Source organism: Pollicipes pollicipes, unplaced genomic scaffold, assembly GCF_011947565.3.
Source record: "Pollicipes pollicipes isolate AB1234 unplaced genomic scaffold, Ppol_2.1 Scaffold_7262;HRSCAF=8765_pilon_pilon_pilon, whole genome shotgun sequence".
NCBI classification, from domain to species: Eukaryota; Metazoa; Arthropoda; class Thecostraca; order Pollicipedomorpha; family Pollicipedidae; genus Pollicipes; species Pollicipes pollicipes.
In genome coordinates this window covers 10,254,577-10,272,903 of record NW_023597055.1, presented here as the reverse complement: position 1 = coordinate 10,272,903, position 18,327 = coordinate 10,254,577, and the positions used below count along the sequence as shown (strand labels likewise).

Here is an 18,327-nt window from a genome sequence, read left to right as displayed (position 1 = left end):
AGTATATTCTAATTGTACGGACGTCATTTTATAATGGTCCCGGGCATCTCAAGACAAAAAAGGAAATTCGCCGCAGATGCGTTGTATCTGTACATTGCTTTGCGACGTTTGCGGTGGGTGGAAAAAGCTAGGACGATCGTGATCGGAAGTGAGGTGTCTTAAGCAAGGCTGTTTACAGAAGCGTTGAGGATCCTCAGGTGTTCGGTATCCGTCATCTGCGTTGTGTGGGGAGTGTCTGGTCAGAACTATCACAACCGTCAGCCATGCTGGCTGGTAGCAGCACGAAATTTCACCTGGCGGTGGTCTCTGTCTGTCATTGTGTTAACGTGATTGAAGTTGCATGAAATTTGTTTTATGATCGCGTTGCAGTCACATTTCCACACTATAACCATAGTTCAGCGAATGTCTTTGAACATTCTATGTATCTGAATAAAGCAGTTCAAGTTGATTGGAAAAATCTGGATGTCATGTTTGTCATGCAATCTGGAACAAAGTCATAATCTGTTGTGCTGACCTGTTTTCCTTTAATTTCATTGAGTTAAGTGGACAAATTGGCCTGGCTTTTATCATTGAGCTATGCTTAATAAAGTTCAACCACCTTTAAGTGAAAGTCTTCAAAATGTGTGCTTCATGTTGATATTGCATAGGCACACATAATGAAGATCAGAGCATTTTTGGGTATTGATTGTTAGTGTGGCTCCAACAGTGTTATCATTTCATCTCCATCCATACTAGTTGAAAAATTATAGTTAACACCCTTATTTTTCCTTAAATAGTGTTGTTGAATGGTTAGAGGACAAATTCTGTGCCATCAAAAGGAGTGAAACATTTAAGAATTTCTTAATCACCTTCACTGAACTGATGGATCTGATGCAGTCCACAGCTTAACACACTGGTTGTACCCTGCTCATTATTTACCTAAATATGGCAGTTGTATGTGGTAATCATCAGCTAGGCTGAATCTGACCATGGATTGCAGACAGGGACTTTACCTGAAAATGCATCAGGAGTTTCTATGTGCCTTGGAACAGAGATTAACCGCTCAGGTGACAGAGAGGCATCTGGGTACAGAGCAAATTAGACTTGTAGTAATCTAGGCCTTGCCATCATGTTATGGATAGGGTATATATACTTGATATTCCTAAGGCTGTTATTGTAAGCTCCATTTAGAGCAAAAAACCAACCAAAATGTCCAAAAGTCAAAGACTAGTACCAATCAGCAGCAGTGGAAAACACAGCCAGCAGTTGGGGTGCAAAGTGAAAATAAGTTTTTTGGTGGAAAATAAGTTCTTTGCTATGGCAGTGAAGGCTGCTGCTGATAGTTTCATGTCTCCCATATGACACTACCCATTCTTCATAATCATTTGGCTACCAGTACCCCATGGTGGCACAGTCTTACACAGCAACAACTACTTAAAACCACTACCCTCATCTAGAATAGCATTGGGGTCCAAAGCATAAGTCCAGCTGTTGGGAAGGACCTGATAATGGGTGCAAAATGACCCTAGAAGTCGACACACCCTAAAACCCCTATCATCATCATCATCAAGGACCTGATATGCTTTGTAGAACTGACAGGTGCCCAAGCAGCTGGTCTGGACAACCTTTATGTTGTAATTGTAATGTGCCATCTATGAAATGTGGTTGTTTGTGGGACTCTGTATCATATGTGTGGACAGTTGACTCATGTTGTAATGTCATTCAAAGCTTTCTCTCGTTTCAGCTGCAGCAGAGATGGCGGCTCGCTGTAAGTAACCACAGAGCAATCTAAACATGTTAAAGGAAACTCAATGATGGGCAATTTCTTCTGTTTCACAGTTTGATGTGCACATGTTCTTCAATGTGTTTGGATGGTTTAGGTTATAGTTTGTGTATTTATTATATTGTGCACATCATATGAAGCTTTTATAGTGCTACGCCCCTTCTGTTGCTAAAGCGCATGCGCATACATTTGTTTATATTCTAGCATATGAAGGTGTCCTTAATACCCTGCTTGACAGGTCATATGTTGTCCATTTCAGTGGGCGCCCTCATTAAGCGGAGTTGGAATGAGATTCCAGAGGTTGTAGGATCTGGTGCGATGGCGTTTGTAGGTGAGTGGCTGATTCAGTTGACTGCTAATTATAGCAATGTGGTGGGCTAACTTGTCTATCAAAGGTGTTGATATTTTAGAGTCAAAGTCCAAGGTATGTATTAAATAGTATAAAATCTAAATAAAATATTGGATGATAAAACCAACCAAGCATAAAGTTGGCATATTAGATAACCTGGATGCACCCAGCATGGATTCAATGATCACGAGAGCCCAAAAATTGTTTGTCCGCCGTGGGGCCTTTTGCTGTTGGGGGGCCTTTTACAGCCTCAAGCCAAGGCATAGCTTCCGACTCCCAGCCGAGGGATAGCTTCCGACCGTTTCAGGCCTTCAGACGGGGGGCCTCTTTATCCTCGCGGTTCTTCCGACCGTCCAAGAGCCATTCGACGAGCAGACAATATAACACATTTGGGGATTTCCTCTGGGGCCTCCCCTCGTCTTATCCCTCACCACATCCTTATGCCACACCACTGACACCTAGGCAATTCAGTGACGGCCCCTGCCCCGCCCCGCTCGGCAGGCTTCAGTGCCGGTCTGTACGCCGCCTGGGGCTACCACCGGGACGAGATGTGGAACGCCGAACACCGCTACTACTACACAGGTGCGGCCCGGTCCCGGTCAGCGCGCCAAGCGGCTTTTTGCATGTTACATCGGTATCAGTTCGTAGTTATTTGCTCACGCAACGCCTTTTGTGTGTATGTCGGCGGGGGGGGGGGGGAGGTTATATCAGCGTGCGTGCAGCGTGCGACGGCTCCCTCAAGATCACTCTGAGGCCGTTGATAGATTGCTTAATTGCGCGAAATTTGGTGGTACTGGAGGCCAGTCTCTGTAAACGGCCGCAGTTCCGAGGTGCTTAAACAGGAGCAGCTCTTCACAGGCTTTTGTGTTCATTGTTTTCCATTACGCGGGGCTTTCATACGCCAGTCCCGATACGCAACTTATTAGTTGTGGGCCGCACGGAAAAATGAAAAAAAAACACTTGTATGAACTCATTGTGAACTATGTGAACCGCCTATGTGAACTCATTCTCATTAGCACTCTCAACTCAACTCGACATCATTCTCAACCATTCACCCCACTGCTGATCAGTTTCAACAGCTGAAACTTCTTTGCACTTGAGACCGGTGTAGTTCGTTAGAATGCGTGGTAGAATTCGAGTCAAACCGGTGCCGTACCACCCGCCCGCCACATTGTAACTCGCTAATGTGGCACGTTACCAGGCATCGCTCTCCACATTACGCACGTGCGCCCCGTCGGCGGAGCTGCCGGGCCGCTTCCCCGGCGCTGACTCGCGCCCCGTGCCCCCAGTGTACCGGCACGATGACCCCAAGGCGGCCAAGCTTCGGCCGCCGCACCGCTACGACCTCAAGTACGGACTGTGACGAGCGCGGAGGACTTAGTGCGCGCGTGGCCAGCGATCTGTAAATACATGTGACGTAGTGCGAGTGTTGTTGTTCCGGTGTGATCTGTATGTGAAATAGTGTGGTGGACGGGCGCGAGATGTCGCGGCCCGCGACGCGGCGTGTTGATGCCGGAAGAGACGGCGGAAACGGAAACGGCGACGGAAACGGGAATGAGGACGGGAGTGGGCACCGGAATTACCCCGGGAACGTCCAATCATCTGGCGAGAACTTCTCTGGGATTATGCCAAGGCGGCGAAGAAGACGACGCGATGGCGCAAACGAGGCCAAAATTGGTGGTGACCGCAGTATCAAACCAGCATTGTCAATGCTGCGTGTCTTTCGTCCTCCCTGTGTCGACCCAACTCCTATTTCCTATCTCCAACTCCAACTCCGACTCCTAACTCCAACGCGCGCGTAAGCGTGCCGTCAGCTCTCCCGCGTGAGCGAGGCAGCGCGCCGACGTGCTGGTATGCGGTGTGACGCTGGAGGCTGATACATTACGCACCCGTCCCCGAAAAAGGCGCTCGATTCTCGATTTATTAGCGCACTTTCATAAACACGAAGACACCCGCTTCTCAGGCTCGGCCTATAGCACACGGAGTCCAGCATGGCTCCCCTCAGATCCACTCCACGCGTGCGTCTACTCGATCACAGGTCCTGCTTCTCAAAGCGCCCGTCTGCCACACGGTTGTCCTCAGCACGTCGCACTTCGCACCACGCGCACTGCACATCCGGGCAGTCCGCGTCCTTGCATGACATCAGCTGTCTAATGGGGCATGCGTAGAGCGTGAAGGAGGTTACAAGACATGGACACGGTTTAATCACCTGTTACATGCGGGTGCGCTAGAAGGCAACAGAAACGGTAAATGGGGGTTGTTTAATACTAAGTGGGAAAATCAAGTTGACTGTTATTGCAAGTCGCTGAATGGTACGCAATATTGGGCGAGCGCTGACAAGCACGGCGATTGATGGTCTGAAGGGGAATCGAATCATTGACCTCAGCTGAGCTGAAATCGCGATATTTTTACCCTCTCTATATTTCGCTTTGGCCGCTGCATTCCGCCTATCCATTTATAGGTGTTCGCGGCCAACTGTTTTAAACGGGCAATTAAGCAACCTAATAATGCGTCGGGAATATCGATTTGCCCTCTCTTCAGGATGGGATGTTATAAATATTGGGCAGACGTACGCCGTTAGGAATACCAGCGCAGTATTGCGGACAGAGCCCTGATCAATTTCGATGTCCCCTCAGGGCGATTTAAAACATTGGCACCTTCAAGGAGTGGTAAGGTACCCTGCACACATAATCCCAGTTTATCTTTTTTACGCAACGGCCAAACACGAGCCTCCTAAGTGGCTAAAGGGCTGCCACAAGACGTTCTGGGAATACCATCCGTTCCCACAGCACCGTTTGTGTTGCAGCGGCGTGTGGATCACGCGTTTTCTAGGCGTCGAAAAGGAGCAGTTTGTTAAACGGCTTGTGACCGTGGCAATAATCTGATACTTGGCGAGTTTCTATGCCTAGGCGGAAACCTGGCATCAGCACGTGCTGAGAGTGGCTTGGCACCACCGGCCACGTGCCGCGGGGTCGGGCCATCGGTCACCGCCAGGCACACTGCAACCAATCAATGCACTGGCAATGCATTTACCTGTGGTGCGTGCGTGATAGGTACGCGCACACCACAGGTAAATATGGTACGCCCAATATTGCGTGCTATGTTTTCTAGGCGTCGAAAGAAACAGTCCCTTAAGCGGTTTGTAGCCGCGACAATAATCCAGTATTTGGCGAACTTCTAGGTCTAGGCGGAAGTCTGGTACCAGTGTGTCACCGCAAGCTCCAGTCACACTATGCAACCGAAAAATACACTGGTGATGCATTCAACAGCAGTGTGCGTATGATGGGGGGGTAAGACCACACTGCCTCAGCGCTCTTCACTCAGTTTGTCGTCCTGCTTTAGCACATGTTCTAACACCTGCGCTGCCAGCATATCACGATCATGTTGAGCCAGAATGTCGCGTGCACTCTATACCAGTGCCCCCTGCCGCAGCAGTCTCGGCCAGTGGGACTGGGGTGCCTGCTACACGTGCAGACTGAAGTGTTCGCCGTCACTGCACGCTAAAAAACCGCGGCGTACGCTTCGTCGTATTGCTAGCCGTCCTTGATGTAGCCTGCAGGTACCTACATTTGCACCAATCCCAGGGGGACTAGCGCGACATCTGTTTTACGCGATTGTCTCGCCTTTTGTTTTGCTGAGCTTAATTCATGCACAACCGTGGCTTGCTTGCGCTGATTCTCAAGGAAATGTACGATTAGGTGCATGGTTCAGGTGCTGGCTTTTGAGCAGCGGTCTACTCATTCAGGCCATTCACGCACACCGCAAACAAAAGAGCGGAAGCCTGCGGACCACACCCAGCCTGGGCCCTGCCCTCCGCCTGTCCCTGATGTCTCGATCCCAGAGTCCAGCTCCCCTCCGCTGCGCCCGGAAGCCTCTGCCGGCTGACTGGCGGGGCCTCTGCTGGCTGGGGGCCTCCTCTCTGATCAGTGCGCGGCTGGGGGCCTCCTCTCTGATCAGTGCGCGGCTGCGCGCGCCGCAGGCAGCGCTGTCTCCGGCAGGCGTGGGCTCGGACCCGGTGAACGAGCTCGAACAGGCCGGAGCCATGCTTCGCTCGGTCTGTGCGCCTTCTGTCGGGAGGCCGTGATCCGCTGCTTCCACCTGGGTTACTTCCGAAACCTCGGGCGAAGGCTGCAGCTGCGGTTGGCCGCTGTCTACCGATCTGACGTGCGGTCACTGTCTACCGAACCGGTCTTTAGACTACAGGCGACACGGGCGACAAAGGGACATTCCTCTAGTTATGTTTCTACCGGCCGGAGTGGAGACGTTGTAGGTCGGAGTTCCACCTCTACAGGCCAGAGTCTCACCACTCCAGATCACAGGCGCACCGCTCGTCGTTGGCAGAACCACCTCCAACAGTTGGAGGCTTCGCTGCCACTGGTGTTTCATTACTACAGGCGGGAGCGGCTTGGTTTCAGGTTCGAGTTCCACCACTCCGATGTAGGCGCTGCTGCAGCAGAAGTTTCACCGCTGCGCTCTACAGCATTGTCCCCATATAAACCAGGGCGGCAGCTGGGGTTCCTGGCCGGAGCTCCATCCGTCCGGATCGGAGTTCCGTCTATCCGAGTCGGAGTTCCACGTCTCCGGATATGAGTTTCATCTATCCGGATCGGTATTCCACCTCTCCGGATCGGAGTTCCATCTATGCGGGTCGGGGTTCCACCTCTCCGGACACGAGTTCCATCTATCCGAATCGGAATTCCGCCTCTCCGGGTCAGAGTTCCGGAGCTACAGACTGGAGTGCAGACTCTCGCTGATCTCCTGCAGGCGCGCCTCGCGCTGCTGCGAGAGGCCCGGCTCCATGCTGGCCGTGATGAACTCCTCGGCGATCTCGCGGTCCAGACCCGTGTAGCTGGACTCGATCTCGGCGTCGGTCGGGCCGACGGGCGCGGCGGCCGCCTGGCGGCGCTGCCGGCGCCGTTCCCGCCGCTCGCGGTGTCCCGCTGGCGGGCCTGGCGGCAAATGGGTCAAGCAGGCCGTTACGTCGGCGGCGGCGGGCGAAGCGTAGGACCCCCATGGTGGGCGCAGAGTTGGGGGTGAACTGCATCGATGCAAGTTGCAAGCCGTTTCATGACCGATAGCATGCCACTCAGAAGAAATGTGAGAGGTGATTCAAGAGCGAGAACAATCCAGGGGCGTTCCAGAAGTAGTGAGCAGCACCACAGCGTCAGGAGGTGAAACAGTGCGACACGTTTTTTGCGCCAGCATCAGCTCACTGCAACATCTTGAGTGCCGGCCTTATGTGTGTCACTTGCCGCATGGCCCGTAAATAAGTGCGTCGTGTGCATAGCACGTCTTTGCACTGTGCAGTGGATGCGATGCGTCACACATTTGCATATACGCCCTCTGTAATGCTTCCGCCCCGTGTGTGCCCTCCTCTGTGCCCGTCTCGCCGCCCCCGTCGCGCCCGCCGGACTTGCCTGCTCCTCCGGACCCGCTGGTGGACGGGCACGCGCCCCAGCTCGCCGCCAGGGCCCGAGCCGGCCGTCGGCGGCCGCGCGTACATGGCGCCAGGCGGCAGCACCGGCGGCGGCACCGGCACCCACGTGTGCAGGCTGGTCAGGTGGGAGCCCGGCGGCGGCGGCACCTGCGGAGGCCGAGCGGCGCCGGTCAGCCGACGGCAGCGAACGCCAGCCGAGGTCAGGTCAAATACGGACGGCGCTGCTACAGGTCGGATGCGGAGACACTGACACGGCTGCCTCCTTAAAGTCAGCAAGGTTCTACGAGCTTAAGTCCCACTAGCCCATGACGATAGTGTCCAGTGGATAACGCGATTAATCTCACTCCCCCATCTAACACCTCGCATGCGCTTCTACAGCAACGGCGCATCGCGTAGTTGCGTGTGTTGCGTCCACTGGCTGTCGCCGCGCAATCAGGTAGCCAACCTATCCTGAATACAGAGGGAACACAGATCGTAGACCGGAAAACAAAACTCTCTAGCGCAGAGGTTCAACAAACTGCACATGGAAGCGACGAGAGAGGCATAAAACTGCTTTGCCTCCTTAACTATCCATAGCGAGCATGCCGTCGCCGCGGCAGCTAGTTCCACCCAACGCTCATAGATGGCGCTCCTTGCGCCGCCACCGGCCTGCCGAACCTGTTGCACGTAGACGCGTCGGCGCGCTGCTGCCCGAGCCAGCGCCAGAGCCAGTCGGAGGCGCCAGCGCCGGCGGCGCGGCGCGGCCCAGGGCTGGCACCCGCCGGCGCAGACCTCGCGCGAGCAGATGGCGACGGAGAAGAGCGAGAACAGGATGTCCAGCACGGCCAGGCCGAGCAGCACGGCGCTGAAGATGACTGCCGGACGCCGGATCACACACGTCGCCGAGGAACGCCAGCGGCTCGCCCGTCTCCTGCCGAAAAGCAGCCCGGCTGCGACGTCGCTGGTGCCCACTCGGACCGGGGGTGACGTCACTACTGCACGATGGACGGGATGACGTCACAGGTGGTCCGCACAGCAGGGGTGACGTTATCGGTGTTTGCTTCAGCGAGGTGACGTCACTGGTGCCCGCTCGGACGGGAGCTTTGAAGCTGTTTGAGAACAATCTCACACCCATTGGCTGATTTCGATGAACTATCCAACCCGGATGTCTTACCCTGCCATTCTAACCGTTTTGATACCTCCTAACTCATACAAGTCCTGGCCCTGTCCTGTGCTCCGTTCACTGATGACAACCAGTGTTTTCCTCACCCGCTGCGCACTAAATGCCTTTTCCAGACCGGCGAGATCTAAAACGAAAATGGTCGCGGTCTAATGACGATTGACGGGGCGTGAGTGTACCTGACAAGCGCGCCAAATCGCTAATGGATACACCGGGGCAGTGAAATGGTCCACTCGCTGTCCCGCCACGCCTTGACGCTGTTCGAACGGGGCATAAATACTGGAGTCTGAAGCGCGCTTTGTAGGGATTAAATTGCGAAATTTATGGTTGTAAACAAAGTATCATCTCGCGTTCACCTGGGCAAGCACCCTCACCTATGTCCAGGGACGTAGCCCGGGGGAGGGGGGGGGGGGGGGGGGGGGGGGGCGGCAACGTGGTCATGCCCCCGTCGCCCGAGCCAAAAATTTGCGCACGATAGGGGCCGATATAGCAGACACTTGTTTTGAAATATCAGGATTTCGGGAGAATTTGACATTCGGCCACACCTCTCATTTTTTGTGATGCGTCATACGATACGTTTTGCCTACGTCACAGTATCTAGCCATGTTACTGTTTCAGCGGCCACGTGCCTTCGCACGCCCCCTGCCAAGCATCGGAGAAACCACTGCGGAGAAGAGCAATCGCTACCAACACTTAACGTAAAGGATAAGCATCCCAGAGGCTCAGCCGAAATAATCCGACCAAAGACCACGCGACAGGCTTATTTGCACACCTATCACGCGGAGCGATGAGCGGTCATGGAGCCCCTAAAATGTCCCAGAATCCGATTCCAGGATCCCCTTAACATGGAGCCCTATGGGGTTACGGAACCACCCATGACATCCAAGCACATCTCCACCGCCGGGGAGGACAGAACGGAGGCTATCTCCGCAGCGCGAGATGCCGAAACTCACACTATCGACGTAGATGGCGCGTGAGCTGGCGTCATCACGCACGAGGCCGATGGCTGAGAAGATGACCACCAAGCCAGACACGGCCAGAGACACGATTGACATGGCATGAAGCTCGCCTGAGGGGCGCCAGAGGGTCGGTCAGTAGTGCACAGCCAGACACACTCCCGGGCAGGGGTGCGCCGCTGTCGCGGCCCTGCATGCACCAACATGTGCACCGCAACGCAACGAATTTGGACTGTTTTGCAAACCAAACAAGCGATGTGCGTCACCAAGCGGATTTGAAAATGACTCATTACAAACATCACGAACACAAAACTGGCTTGTTGGAACGCCGAAAACCGCTTTTGCACTGTTGGTGGGAAGATGCAAGAAAATTGTTCAATGCTAATCGTAATAATACAAACAACAAATATGATTCAAACATAATTACATGTATAGTAGCGGGACCTCAATACCAGACCAGGGCATATCATGTGCTTCCCACATCATCTATAAAGTCATTCGAGCATCAGAGCATGGCGGACGCGAACAGACGAGCAGGATCGGGACCATATCGCAGAACACGTACATGGTCGGCGTACCAGATACAAGTACGGTCGGCGTGACCTACCAGATAGAAGTAGGCGCAGGGCCGGCGGGAGGAGATGATGCCCAGGGCGCCGGACACGATGACGCAGATGCCGCCCCAGAGACCGCCGCCCAGGTAGGCTTGTGAGGACCCCTGCAGCAGCGCCAGCACGCCGAACACCAGCAGCAGACAGCCGACCAGCAGCTGGGGAGCAGCGGACACGTAAGAACAGCGGCAGCAAGACAGCAGACCGCCAGCAGCAGACAGCCGGGCCGCAGCTGGTGAGCTTGCAGCACATAGCTGTGCATAACAACAGGGTGGTACCGGTCCAGAACGCCCAACTCCAGCAGTGCTTCTGGTGTTGGTATCTGGTGATGTCTGCTCAGACAACCGAGCAGCAGCCGTGGAAACGGCATTAGACAGCTGGGCTCAACAGCAGCAAGGAAACAGCTGCAAGCCAGCACCAACACTGGACTCGCGGCGTCTCATGTTTCCCCCCGTCCCCACGGCGGGGGAAACATGAGACGTGCCGCGTCAGTTACCAAGATATGGGAGCTTTCAGTAGCCCTCGACTTGCGTAAGAGAGAGAGAGAGAGAGAGAGAGAGAGAGAGAGAGAGAGAGAGAGAGAGAGAGAGAGAGAGAGCTGGCGCATCGGATAATGGCATTAGTAACGGAGATCCTAAGCTGCAGTCGCTGGGCAATCACTTATTAAGCTTCGAGAGGAAAGGTTCCGAGTTCGATCCTCAATCGCTGCATATTTCTACACTCGATCGTGACTGCGTGCGAGACAGGCCACGCCAGCAATGACGTTCACAGCGACAAATGTGCGAGGTCCACAAAACACACTACCAAGATCTCCGGTAACCAGCATGGCTAAACACCGATTCCGTCCACGGGTGCTGCGTTACGACTTTGCGAATGTTATAACTGCGTTATGACCTCCAGGGTATCCTCGATACTTTCTCGAGCGTTTTCAAGTATTTCTACGTGAATACGTTTTATTTGAGCCATCGTGTTCAGTGCGATTCCTCAAAAAAGAGGCATACACGGATGGCACTTTGCCCAATCCAACTGCTATCCATGAAGATATGCCCGTACCCGGCCGCTACCCAGTTCTTCTTTGTTGTCCCCACCCATTGTCCATCTGCTTACATTCTTCCAGCGCTTTATTTCTAAGCTATGGGGAAATCTTAAAAAGCCGATTTCCAAACTTCATCTTCTACGCCAATAATCGCAAAAGTCGTGTCAATAAAACCCAGCATGACAAATAAGCGCAAGCAATAGCGTTGCATGGCATTTCTTAAAGTATCTGTCCGAAGCCTTACCGACAACCAACCCATACTCATGATTTTCCCCGCGTTTGCACCCTAGCCAACCCGTTACCCATTCCACATTCGCACCCATCGGTTCACGCAACCCGTGAATTCCTCCACTCCATGCAACGGCAAACCACAAATCTTGTAGCAGCGCTGGTAATAGAAAGACGTTCCATAAAAGAAACTATCCCTTTCTCCGTGACGTAAGAACAGCGTGAAACATTGGGCGAACGCTGCAGTGCATCACCTGGGACCCCATAAATTCCAACCAATTGGTAACAGCCTGGCCATCGCCCAAGTCACTAACACGTGCGCCAGCCGCGGCGCATTGATCCCAGTTACGCCCACCTTCTCCGGAGTGCCCTGGGCGACTATGCGTGCTACAGGTAACCGGTTCGTAATTCATGCGATAATTGCAGGCGTTGGCGGCGATGTCCGGCCCTCGGCGATGGAGGCTGACGCCCATCCATCACGGGTATTTTCTAGTGGAGCCACCGGCGATCGGTGAGGTTTGTTTGGACTGATGCAGAGGGAATGACCCACGTGCTGTGTGATGCGCCCAATCGCCTAAGATGAGCACCGCTGAGTTGACAACGGCGACTCCACCTTTACACTGTGCCGTCACCCGTCACATCATGGCTCAGAGATACTGAAATGACGAAGGCTTGCACTGTGCCGTCACCCGTCGCATTATGACTCAGAGATGCTGAAGTGACGAAGGCTTGCACTGTGCCGTCACCCGTCACATCATGGCTCAGAGATGCTGAAGTGACAAAGGCTTGCACTGTGCCTGTCACCCGTCACATCATGACTCAGAGATGCTGAAGTGACTACGACGACTCCAGCCTTGCATTGTGCCGTCACCTGTTACATCGCAGCTGAGCGTGAATGATCTGGCCTTGACCCAGTGTCTTTCCATTGCCATCTCAATGCTACTGCATCATTAAGACCAGTGATGCCTCCTAACTCGTTCAGAAGTGTCTCCCATTTCAAACTCGTCATTTCAGGCGGACGCCACCTTTTATGTCTTCACTGCGACAGTGTACTCGCAACGCCCACTAATCTATGCGATCGAGCAACCAAGATGCTGTCATGTTGGCACCAGCAACCGACGGTCCCTGGCGGCCACCAGAACTAACCTTGCCCATGCCCAAGCTGAAGGCCAGCTTCGCCGGGTACAGCGAGCCCTTGGACGTGACGTTGGACTCCTGACTGGACTGGTAGATGAGCAGGTCGTTCAGGCCCGACCCGGCCTTGTGCGGCCGTGACGTCATCATGGTGAACTTGTGACGTCAGCGCGGGGAAGAGCTTGTGCCGTCAGAAGGACCGGTGTTCAGGACATCGCCCCACGGCGAGGCCGGACTGAAATAAGAGAAATGTAGAGATTAAACATCGGCGCAGAAGTCGGCGAATATTAACGAAACCATACATTTCGCGCTTTCCGCGCCTTGCACAGCTCAGTGGTCGCAGATCAGACCGGTTGCCATGGTGATTCAGCACACGTACTGCGTTTCTTCCCGTGGTCTGTCACAGGTACAATAATGTTCAGCTGAAAGGGGAGACACAATTTTCACCTGATTCACAGCTTTCGGGTGCGTAGCGCCCGACACAAACATGAAAATTCGTGACACAAACACTTTCCAAAAGCAGTTTTCGCGCCCGAGAGCGCTTCATCATTCAAAGCACGTTTTTATGGACCTGAAAGGCAGGAAGTCACAAGCCAAGCACTCTGCCAATAGTTCTGTTTTCACCCGTGTCGTCACAGGGAACAGCGTCTGGCGATCCGACCGCAACGCAGAGAGCGGAACCGGGCGTGCCCCCCCCCCCCCCCCCCCTCCTCGCTTGCCCAGAGTCGACCGCAGAACCACCTAACACTCGCCCGCTCGTTGGCCGGGTTCAGAGCACTCCTTGCGCTATCCAGATATTCACGAGGATGTTCCAGAGAACGACCACGGAGTCGTGGCGATATTCAGATCAAGGAAACAGGTGGAACACGGGGACCCGTTGGGCCCGTCCCCATCACTTCTTGCAAAGGCTGAATGTTTATATATCATTACAGCACAAGGAGCAAACTCCTGGCAAAAGCACCTGCCAATGCATCAGGATGATGATGATTTGAGTTTTGGGGCACACCGACTAGGTTGGTCATAATGGCACCAATGCATCAGGAGACCATGTCGGAATGTTCTACGCATTTCACTAAGACAACAATATTCGGTTCGCCTAATTCCCTCATATGAGCAAGAAAGGCCTTATGCAATTATTTTCTTGTCATTTTCAGTAATTTCTCCCTGACCACCCACCTTCTATTCCAGGAGTCGTCGCACAACCAGTTCCTTCCGATACACCGAGGATCGGATATTTTCGACACCACAACACCTACGGCTCACTTCCTTCTAACACAAACGCCACACGAAATTCAGTGACGCGTTTCCTTTGACGGTCGATTTGCTGGAGACCAAATAACGGGATCGCTAGGCGCGACGATCTAAACACTGCCCACAGGCTCCAATGGACGCCGCTCTGGCACGGCGGCTTCATTCGTTCATTGCCCGTGTGATCCAGCAGTGCGCACCTATCTCTTACCCGCCTATTTAGCACATTTTGTGGTCGACGACAAGTGTACATCATTACAAAGTGGTCTCAGGCGTGCTGGAGGTTGGGGACCAGCCGAACTGTTTAAACCGAAAAAACGGAGACCGAAAACCGAAAAAGCGTCGTTTGGTCACCCACCATGTGTGATCGTGTTTCAATTAGGTGCTGACGTAGGCACGTTTATGCCGGCTGATTGGGACCCAAGTGACAAACAACTGTGACACTATTGGGTTGTTACACCAATTTTAGGTATTGAGAGTCATAATCATTAACGATGTGCGATAATCATGGACATCGTCGACAGTAAATGACGCTGTTAACCAGCTCTGTGGTACTAAAGGATAAACCATAACCCCCGCATTCATCCTAGATGGTGGTGAACCCTAGATTTTGAATTTAAATAATATATCAGCAGCTTCCAAAAAACATGGCAGATGGCGTATGTATCTGCACATTGTTAGAAGGACACATGAGATTCAGCATGGGCATTAAACATAGCACGGGAATGTGACTCAAGCTTAGAAAATAGTAAATGCTGTTCGCCACACCCTCGAGCTTTTTACGTGAAGTGGTTTTGGAATTCAAAGTTACGCAAGCTATTCAGACGGTTTGCATAAAAAGTGGATGAGCACCTCAGCAAAAGGCGCCACATGTCCTTTCGACCACTCAGAGGTGCCTGCTCGCTCCGTTAGTGGACACCACGTGAAGATGGTGCACGCGGGTCAAACGCATGCTGCCGTGAGCTGACGAAACAACTGTCGACGCAACGCTTTTGAGAACAGAAGTGACGCTTTTGAGAACAGAAGCAACGCTTTTGAGAACAGAAGCGCAAAATGGGCGCCATGTGACCAATGCAGTCGGCACGTCCTGAAGTCCAAATGATAATCATTATCGACAAAAGCGCATGCATGCTAACGACCCCAGGGTATGTGTGGTTGGGGGTTCAGCTAGGCTTGCGTTTCAGGCACGTGAGGCTAAGGATCGTCCTTCGAAAGTCTCGATCTCATCTCAAACATACAGATGAGCGATGCCAACCACCAGCTGGTACTCTTGGCTTCCATCTCAAATCCCCACAAAGAAATCTGGCAAACGCATGCAAAAAACAAACAAACAAAACAAAAACCAAACGGAACAAAAACAACAAGACGGAGGAAGTGTATTTATGGCGAGCGACAAGTCCCAGGTTTCTACGGCTCTTCGTCCAACATAACGTAATGGCAACATAAAGCGGCCAAATATTGGGACGAATCAGGAGATTGAGTTACTCTTTAAGCCAATCAACGCTGGAAAAGTGAGACCGGGTCCCTGCCTTCTCCCTACCCAACTTATTTTTGCAACACTGTACCCTGTTGCGACTGCTGTGTTCGCCACTCAGCCTCCCAATCCTCGATTATTTGATGGTTTCCGTTTCAATCATTGCTGTCATACGTTACAACTCATCTGCAGCCACATTCAGCATTCGTTTTGTTCAAATGGTTAACAGATACCAGCCTGGTTCGGAGAACTGGCGCTGTTTCTATGAATCTGCCGGTGGCAGGGTGGTCCGTTATCACCGCAACTTATTGTTTCATTGGTCGGATGGTCCCACTGTCCCTCATGCGACTAAATAAGTAGGTAGCCGGGGTCACATTCACTCATTGGTCTTTTGACGATGCTGAGCATCCATGCGACGCTGAGGGCGCCAAGGCGATTCGGCAGGTCGGTGGTCCCATGGTCCATCACCCGACAGCAGCCTCGGCGGTCTTGGCGGTCTCAGCGGTCTCGGCGGTCTCAGCAGTCTCGGCGGTCTTGGCGGTCTCAGCGGTCTTGGCGGTCTCAGCAGTCTCGGCGGTCTCGAGTTCACACGGACGTGTTCCGCGCTCCGCGGATCCGTGGTCCCATCCCACGCAGCCCCTCCGCCGGCCCGTTCCCTCCCTCTCCGCCGGCCGCGCGCGCCCGGCCCCGGCCGCGTTCCTGGCGTGTTTTCTTGCCGCTCTCACTTTCCCGACGCTGCGGGACGCGGAGGCTGCGCGGAGGCGCCGTGTTTTGCAATCGGTCCCCTGGCGTCTGCCGCCCCGGCCGGTTGCGCCACGGGCCCGGCGGTCGCGACGCCGCACCGCCTGAGGCTTCCCGGGGTAGCTGACCCTTGACCTGGTCGTCACGACGCCTCTTAACGGCCCTGGCCCAGCACAAGCGCGCGCTGTGGGATCTCGCCAGCGAATGAATGGAGAATGAATGGGCCTGCCGCGGCGGAACGGTGTCCAAACAGTGGCCTATGGACATCGTTCAGATGGTCGCACCGGGTGATTCCGTTAGCCTCGGCGTGGGCCAACAGTTGCGGGAGGAGAATCTGATGCAATTAGCCCGCTGCGGCCACTCCACTCGCAACACACTGGCATCGTCCACCACAGGGGCGGCACGCGGGACCAGGAAGCGTTCCACGGCCGGCGCGTCTGACGTGGAAGTCGTTAAATGGGATAAAGAGGAGGATCTCCCCCACACAGATGCCATTGAAACACTCCACTTAGGTGGCTCCTAACGCCCCCGCTTTGTTAGCCCCGGCGACAAAGAGAGGAACGCTGGACGGGCAGAGCCCTCAGTGACCGGACTACTGCCGCCCTTTGTTTGCAGGCACGCCTGATTATCAGCCGTGGCCCGTCAGGCACACGGCCGGTGGATATCCTGACGCGATAGGATGTCCTGACGTGGCTGGATCTCCTAACGTGGCAGGGTCTCCTAGCGTTGCAGGATCGCCTGGCGTGGCGGGATCTTCTAACGTGACAGGATCCCTGGCGTGGCAGAATCTCCTGACGTGGCAGGATCTCCTCACGCGACAAAATCTTCTAGCGTGGCAGAGCCTCCTGATGCGGCGAGATCTTCTGACTTTTAGGAATTTTTCAACTACGCGAGATTTTGTCACTGGGCAGGATCTCTTGGCATGGCAGGACGTCCTACCACAGCGGGATCTCCTGGCACGACAGGACCCGCTGACGAGGCGGGATCTCCTCACGTCACAGGACGACCCCACGCTGCCGAGGCTCGGGTCGTAACAGGATCTCCTGAAATGACGAGATTTCGAATCGCGCTGGACTCAGCACGGGTTTGGCCCGTCTAGTTCAGCTCTACGCCCCGGCCCCTCCGGGAGGGGGTGACGTCACCTTCCCTCCGGCAGGTGACGTCACCTACCGATATTGGCCGGCGGCATTCCGGCTGACGCGAATGCGCTCCCGTCCGACATCATGCCAGAGCCGGGTGACCGCAGATCTCTGACGGGACCTCCCTTCGGGTCCGCATCACCACTCGGGGACCCTATGGGTGGCCTCTAGGGGTAGTCGAAAGGTCGCGGTGGTAGCTGAGGTCTAGAGTTGCCTCTAGGGGTGCCACTCCTCGGACTGATCTTCTCCGAAACACCTGAATTAGTTTCAAAGAGCCCCTCTACCCCCCTTTTCTAGAGCAACCTCTATCCAAAGCGATATGCCTCAGAGGAGCCTCCCGCTCTGGAACAGTCTCTATTAGAGCCACTGCCTCTCTGCAGCATGACATTCCGAGAGCGAGAGAGAAAGAGAAAGAGAGAGAGAGAGACAGAGAGAGAGAGAGAGAGAGAGAGAGAGAGAGAGAGAGAGAGAGGGAGAGAGAGAGTCACATCTGGGGGAGCGCGAGACTCCATTCGTGCATGGCTCCGTCGCGAGCTCTCTAATCTCTCTTATGCAAGCGGCGTACTAGCGTATGCAAACTTGCGGAGCTTTCAGGTGTCACTGGGAAGATTTGAATTCAGATACCTTCGCTTAAAGTTCACAAAGGATGTGTCCCTTCACTTGTAACACGTTATGCAAATTATACACCTTGAGAAGACATGACAGTGATTCCGCACATAGCGTCAGGAGAAACTTTATGGTTATAGGTGGATCCAACTGCACGATCAGCATGTCATAGACTTACGTTAGCGTTGCATGGTAAGAATGAACCCGTAGATCTCATTTGCAATCCCAGCTTGCTTTGCTAAAATTCCGCTTATGCATAATCGGGTCCTCTCAGACATCCGAGTCACCCTGCCACTTCAAGGTCGGTCCCATCCCCACAATGCTGAGGATTCACGACAAGAAAAAAAGGAGTATGAGGCAAATGCGCCCGTTTCCATCCAAAGCCCAGTCCTCGATAGTAAAGCAGTAAGGGGCGCAGGCCACTGGGTGTGTACTTGCATAAAAAAG

The 18,327-nt window shown here is 53.8% G+C and overlaps 1 pseudogene; it reads right to left on the bottom strand.

The window, feature by feature from the left end:
• LOC119113417 (CCA tRNA nucleotidyltransferase 1, mitochondrial-like) overlaps positions 1–265 on the bottom strand; it is a 6,479-nt pseudogene extending 6,214 nt beyond the window's left edge.
• Between the last annotated feature and the right edge of the window lie 18,062 nt (positions 266–18,327).